The sequence below is a fragment of the Triturus cristatus genome, chromosome 6 (genome assembly GCF_964204655.1).
Source record: "Triturus cristatus chromosome 6, aTriCri1.1, whole genome shotgun sequence".
Classification (NCBI taxonomy): Eukaryota; Metazoa; Chordata; class Amphibia; order Caudata; family Salamandridae; genus Triturus; species Triturus cristatus.
In genome coordinates, this window is record NC_140589.1 from 1,738,285,192 (window position 1) to 1,738,292,628 (window position 7,437).

Here is a 7,437-nt window from a genome sequence, read left to right on the forward strand (position 1 = left end):
CTTTTGTGAATGGTTCTGTTCTTCGCATGAGAACAAACGGGCTAAATCCTGTGAGAGATGGCGTTAAACGATAACCCCACAACATTTTCTCAATTTCTACTTCCCAATTTTTCCTATTTTCACAAGCAATCTGAATGATACTTTTGATGACACGATTAAATTGCTCAACCGCGCCATTTCCAGAAGGATGATACACTGAAGTTTTGGCATGTTGTATACCATTCCTATTCAAAAACTGTTCAACTTTTGATGCTGTAAAGTGTGTACCATTATCACTTAAAATTCTTTTAGGCAAACCTTCCTTCAAAAACACATCGCTTAAAAACGTAACTACAGTATCTGCATCTGCCTTCTCAACAACCTCTAGCTCTACCCATTTACTAAAATAGTCTATTAAAACAATAATACATCTATTTTCACCACTCTTTGACTGTACAGGACCAACAAAATCTACAGCCAATAAATCCCAAGCCATTTCAGGACACTCCATGGGTAATAATTGTGGTCTCATAGTTCTTAAACTCTTATCCAAATCTGCACACACTCTGCACTCTCTTACTGCCCTTTCCACTTCAATATCAACTCCCGGCCACCAATAGTTTGTCCTAACGATTCCAAAATGCCCTTCATGGCATAAATACACCACACTTTTCCTCAATCCAAGTGGAGGTTCAATTTTGCCACCTCTAACTATAAATCCTGATTCTGCACTCAATTCACTTCTTACTTCCCAAAAACTCCTTACTTCAGCTATGTCAGGTTTCTTCTCTCCCCATCCCTTCAAAATCCTCTCTTTAATCTTTTTGATCAAATCATCCTTTTCATATTCTGAAATCCATTAATTTTTTCCAATCGACTTCATGCTACCTTCTTCAACAATTGCAACTTGATAATCATTCCAAATGTTTCTGGGTACCTCTTTAACAGGTAAAGGAATTCTACTTAAGCAATCTGAAATTTTATTTTGTACACCTGGAACATACTTTATCTTGTAATTATAATCTTGTAACCTCATTGATAGTCTCGCTATTCTCGCTGATGCTTTCACCATACCACCTGTAGTGAGTAAATTCACCAAAGGTTTGTGAGCTGTTATCACATCAAATTCAGGTCCCCATAAGAATGCTCTAAAATGTTCCATCCCCCACACACATCCAAGAGTTTCTTTTTCTATTACCGAGTATAACTCCTCTGTGGGTGCAAGACTTCTAGAGGCAAAACCTATTACAACTTCCTTAGTGCCACCTTCATCTTGTGTGAGTACAGCACTCAACCCTTTTCCACTTGCATCCACAGTAAATACACTTCTTAATTCTAGGTCAAATCCCTTAATTGGTGTTGCATTACATATGTCTTTTTTTAAAGTTTCAAAATTTTCCTTACATTTTCCATCCCAAACAAATGTACTTCTTTGTTTTAATAGCTGTCTCAAATCATAAGATTTCTCTGCAAAATTTCTTACAAATTTTGAGTAATACTCCGCAAGTCCTAAAAACGAACGAAGTTCCTCTTTGTTTTTTGGTTCAGGTGTCTCTCTAACAGCTTCAATTAACTCTTTCTTTGGAAAAATACCGTCTTTTCCAATATTATGCCTCAAGTATGCAACCTTGTTCTTAGCAAAACGACATTTTTCATACTCAGCTGTTAACCCTCTTTTCTTTAACACATTAAAAACTTCTACCAACCTCCGATCATGTACTTCCCTGTTTTCACCCATTATTAAAATATCATCTTGGAAATACAATACCCCAGATATGTCCTTCAGAATTTCGCTCATCAGTCTCTGATACACTGCTGCCGCCGAAGCAAGTCCAAACGGCATTCTGATCTATTGGTTACATCCAAAAGGGGTTATGAACGATGTTATTTTCCTGCTCTTCTCATGCAATTGAATCTGATGGTAAGCAGATGATAAATTCACTGTGGAGAACCATTGCATTCCTTTCCTTTTGGTCAGAAGTTCATTGATCTTTGGTAATGGAAATTTGTCTACTTAAATTTCCTTATTCACACCTCTCAAGTCCACATATAGTCTAATTTTGCCATTAGACTTGCGTGCGACTACAATCGGAGACATCCACTCCAAGGATTCTATGCGTTCAATCACTCCAGCAGTCTCCATCCTATGCAGTTCTTTTTCCAACTCACTCCTCACTACAAATGGAGCATTCCCAACTTTAAAATTTACAGGTACTGCATTCTCCTTATTTTATGCTTAATCCCCTTAAGCAAGCCAATTTTTCCGGAGAACACTTCCTTGAAGTCCTCACACATACTCTTACCTAAGTCATCTTCTTCATTCAACACTAGCACTTCTTCTTTACTGTTTGGGTTGAGAATGATCTTTAAACTTCTTTGATCTTTCCAACCTAAAACACAAGGACCATACTCTGAAACATGCATCCTCCCTTCAGCCTTGCGCCATTTGAATAGAAATGTAACATCTCTGTATCCCACCATAGGAATACTCTTGCCCGTGAAACTCGAAGGATTTATATCACATTCATTGAATTCTTCTCCAATAGCACTCACAAATTTTTCCTTCCACATATTTAAATTTACAATAGTGTAAGGCGACCCAGAGTCCGCCACTAACACAACCTATACCCCAGCCACCATAATCTCACAAGATGGTTTACTTCTTCCTTTGCTCTTTACATCTAAAACAGTATCATTAACCATGATAACAACATCTTTTTCTTCTTAACATTCTTCATCCGTCTCACTTTCTTTATCATTTGCAGTCACACATTTAATCTTAGTTGTATTATCCTTCCTTCTACAAACTCGTGCATAGTGTCCAATTAATCCACAAACTGCACACTTTTGATCTCTAGCCCTACTATTAGCCAGATGATCATAACTTCCACATCTGTAACAAGCTAAACTACCTTGAGTTTCTCTTCTAAATTCCACCCTAACAGGGTTTTTTTCTTTGTTCCTTAAACTCCTTTACTCTTTCCCTCTCTGGCTTTTTATTACTCACTGTACTCATTTTCTTTTCCTTCACTACACAAACTTCCTCTTTCTCTTTTTCTTTGCCTTCCTCTAAGTCTGCTTTCGCACATCTGACTGAAACCTCTGCTTTCCTCACAACAGCAAGTACTTTATTCAATGTACCATCCCCCATGGTCCATAATCTTTCTTGCACTCTTTTATTGTTATTGAGCATAATAATCTGATCTCTTATCAACTCTTCTTCTATCTGTCCAAATTTACAACGTTCTGCCATTTTCTTCAAAATACTTATAGTCATCAATTGTTTCCTTCTAAAGAATTTATATCTATCAATAGCAACACAAACAGTTGGTGCGTAGTATTTTTCTCAATCTTCTAAAGCATTCACATATACATCTGTCTCTTCCTCACCACTTTCTTTCTTTTGCATCTGGTGGTATTGTCTAATACCTTCTGGTCCTAAGGAATGTTATAAAATTCCTTTTTTTTATCGCCAATGTTAGGCTTTCATTGTTAATAGTGACCATGTAATTTAAAAAATAAACTTTCCACTCCTGCCATTTCATGCGTGGCTCCCCTGGCTCTGGCAAGAATGGAATTGGAGGTGTAAGTGTTTTTTTTAATTTATTTTTTTACTTTATTCTAATTTTCGTTAATGCTCTTTTCCACACTTTTTTTCCGTGTAAATATTGTCCCTCTTCAATGTGTAGCGTTCTATAATTACAGTGTCACTGGTGTGCACATCACCATAATGAATGCACAAGTAATAATTACAATGTCACTGGTGTGCACATCACCGTAATGAATGCACAAGTAAAACCCTTTTTTTTCTTTTCTGTCAATACTCATTTTCATTAACTTCCATTCAACAGGTGTGCATATCACCGATATGCAACTCGACGGTTCCTTTCCGTATGTTCGTCTTCCTCTTACACACGCCCGTATTTTGTGTGCATCAACGTAGAGTTGTAAACGCTCTTCGATAATCAAGAAGCGGTTCCGATCTGAAATCGACAAACTTTTTTTAAAAAATGGCCGCTGCGTCTGATGTCACGACGTCACTCTTCACGCTAATAAGGGCTTTTCATACTTTTCCAAAATGGCCCCTTTAACGTCTTACGTCACCACATCACGCTTAATGCTTGAGGATTTGTGCACTTCCTTCCTTTCTACTGCACATGACAGCTGCCTCTCGTGCTCGCTGCTCCATCATCGCCATGTACCGCACGTCACCGCTCCTTCTCTCGCGCCTCTGCTCGTGACCGTAACTTCCACAGTAAGTCTTTTCTTTCTTTTTATTTTTTAAATATTCAATCACCGCCACACGCTTTCTTCCTCAATGGCTCGCTCACCTTAATTTCTTGAATTCTTCATTTTCTTTCGTTTCTCCGTTGCGCCTCCATTTCCTCTTTAATTGTTTTTTTCCTTACTTGCATGGGTTCCTGCAGAGTTGCCCCCTCGTCGCCAGTATGCTCCGGTAACTCTGATTAGTCTTCAAGTAACTTTATTGGCAATTCTGCATAGCACGTATGTTAAAGTACATCTTGTCCAAGTAACATTCAAAGGCAACTGTCTTCCCCAAGAACTCCCATTGCCTATAGTTCCATCCTACCTCATCGTGATGTTAGATACATTCCAGACATGGAATGCATCAACACCACAACCTCACTTCTGTGTTTCTGTGACGTGTTCAGTTCCTCAGTGCATTTGTAGAAGTGCCATGTTGCATTTGAGGTCTTATATTAACCATTAATTAGTATCTCAAATATTCTAATATTCTCAGAGTCCCTGAAGCGGTTCTCAGAGAATTCCAGTCATCCCAGTGCCGCTACAGGCGCGAAGCGCCGTACCAACCGAAGCCAGAATCTTGCAATTGTCTGGCCCTTTCATGGCCTGCAAAATGTAAAACAATAATGCATACCAAAACCACAGTACATGCGCTGTTTGCAGTGAAAAAATAAAATCTCGCACATATCTGCACACAGGGTTATGCCAATCCAAACAGCCTTAGACTTATCAAGCTCTTACAAGTTGATTGCAGCAGCTCACACTTCCATTCCGCAGTATGCCGTCATTGGATGCAGCACTGTTGGTCCACTATGTATGCCTGATCCATATTCAGCTACAATAAAGTATGCAGCACGAGGGTGGAAACCAGGCCATCAATCAATGACCTCAAATGATGCAGAAACACAGGATGAGAGCAAGACAGACTTGACAACTGGCTGGAACACATGAACACAAGTCAGCTTGAGATCCAGACAGTATACAAGCTTGATATGGGCTCCATACAAAACATATATTCATCGCTAAGGATACCCTGGAGGCCAACAGAGGGATCCACTTTCATCTCTCTTTCCTGTAAATTCTGGCAGCACTAGAATTCTCTGCAACAGGCAACACACAGCAGGCAGTAGGATTGGTGCATGGCGTTCTTAGTCAACCTCTTGCAAAATACTCTGCTAAGTGATGGATACTTTGCAGCAAGTGTTGCATCTGGCATACACCCAGTAAAGGCACTTACTGTACAGAACTGCTTCTCCTCACGGGTACATATAGACCCAGTACATGCATCCCTATATTGCACCCTTCCCAGGCACACATACATCCAGCACAGTCACCACTCTTGTGTGGCGCAGCACTTCACATCCAACCGATGTAAGTCAAGAGGTTAGTTAAGCAGAACTTTAAAAAGTGAGTGAGCCTGTAGACCTCACTCCAGTGACACATGTTAACAAGCATTGGCATAGCCAATAGGTCTCGCTTTTGGGACCTTATAAGTATTTAGTTATGCAACTGTTGCATGGCTAAACACTTATTTAGGCCCAGATCTCTGTACTGGGGTGAATGTATGACATTGTTCTGCATTCTGTCCATCAATAGTTCATTTTGCTATTTCTTACTTATGCAACTACTCTAAGACGTTTCCTGCACACACTGAGATATTGCCCTTAGCACTATGACATGCTCATTGTTGTACAATTTCTTGCATACACAGCCACTGTGCTCACTTCCCCTGTGTACACTCATGAACCGCCCTGCCATGACATGTTCATTGCTCTACACTTTTTCACCTGCAGTGCTGTTATATGCAAATCCCTGCACCAGTCGTATAATGCCCTCCATACTGTGACACACACATTGCTGTACGGTTTCTTATAAATGATTCTGCATGCACCCCACGCACTGATAAACGTCCCTCATTGTACGACATACTTAATGTAGCTTATTACACTCCCGAAACATCCAACACTCACTCACTCATACACTGCCGTCGTATTAAGAAACACCCATTACTGTGCAGTTTCCTACACTCTGAAATCGCGTGCAGTTTTCCTGTAAACACACTACCCTGCACATTCCATGGCACACTGATTGGGGTGCACTTCCTCGCACTTGGACTCCGGCCGCCAGGTCCTTTTACATATACATATGTCACTGTAATAAATCAAGACTCACGGAATATCCCCGGATTCTAGGCGCTACAGCACTCGCCTGCCTGCGCCCCGAAGACCCTGCTCTCGGCTGCTCAGTCAATCAATCAATCAATCAATCACGACATTTGTAAAGCGCGCTACTCACCCGGAAGGGTCTCAAGGCGCTGGGGGGGAGGGGTACGTTACTGCTCGAACAGCCAGGTCTTGAGCTGCTTCCTGAAGGAGGGATGGTCTTGGGTTAGCCGAAGGTGGATCGGGAGGGAGTTCCAAGTCTTGGCTGCCAGGTAGGAGAAGGATCTTCCTCCGGCGGTAGCTCTGCGGATACATGGTACGGTGGCGAGGGCGTGGCTGGTCGATCGTAGCTGGCGGGTGGGCGTGTAGAAGGTCATGCGGTCGTTGAGGTACTTGGGGCCCAGGTCGTGGAGAGCCTTGTGTGCGTGGGTGAGGAGTCTGAACGTGATTCTCTTGCTGACGGGGAGCCAGTGCAGGTCTCTCAGGTGTCCGGTGATGTGGCTTTGTCGGGGGATGTCCAGGATGAGTCGTGCGGAGGCGTTCTGGATGCGTTGGAGTCTTTTTTGAAGTTTGGCTGTGGTTCCGGCATAGAGGGTGTTCCCGTAGTCCAGTCGGCTGGTGACGATTGCCTGGGTAACGGTCTTCCTGGTTTCTGTGGGTATCCATCTGAAGATCTTGCGGAGCATGCGCAGGGTGTTGAAGCATGATGAGGAGACGGCGTTGACTTGTCTGGTCATCGAGAGGGAGGAGTCCAGGATGAAGCCCAGGTTGCGCGCGTGGTCCGTTGGTTTGGGAGTGGTGCCCAGGGCAGGGGGCCACCAGGAATCGTCCCAGGCGGAGGGGGATGATCCCAGGATGAGGACTTCTGTCTTGTCTGAGTTCAGTTTCAGGCGGCTGTTCTTCATCCACTCGGCGACGTCTTTCATCCCTTCGTGTAGGCTGGCTCTGGCGGTAGCGGGGTCGTTGGTGAGGGAGAGGATCAGTTGGGTGTCGTCGGCGTAGGAGATGAAGTTGAGGTTGTGTTGGCATG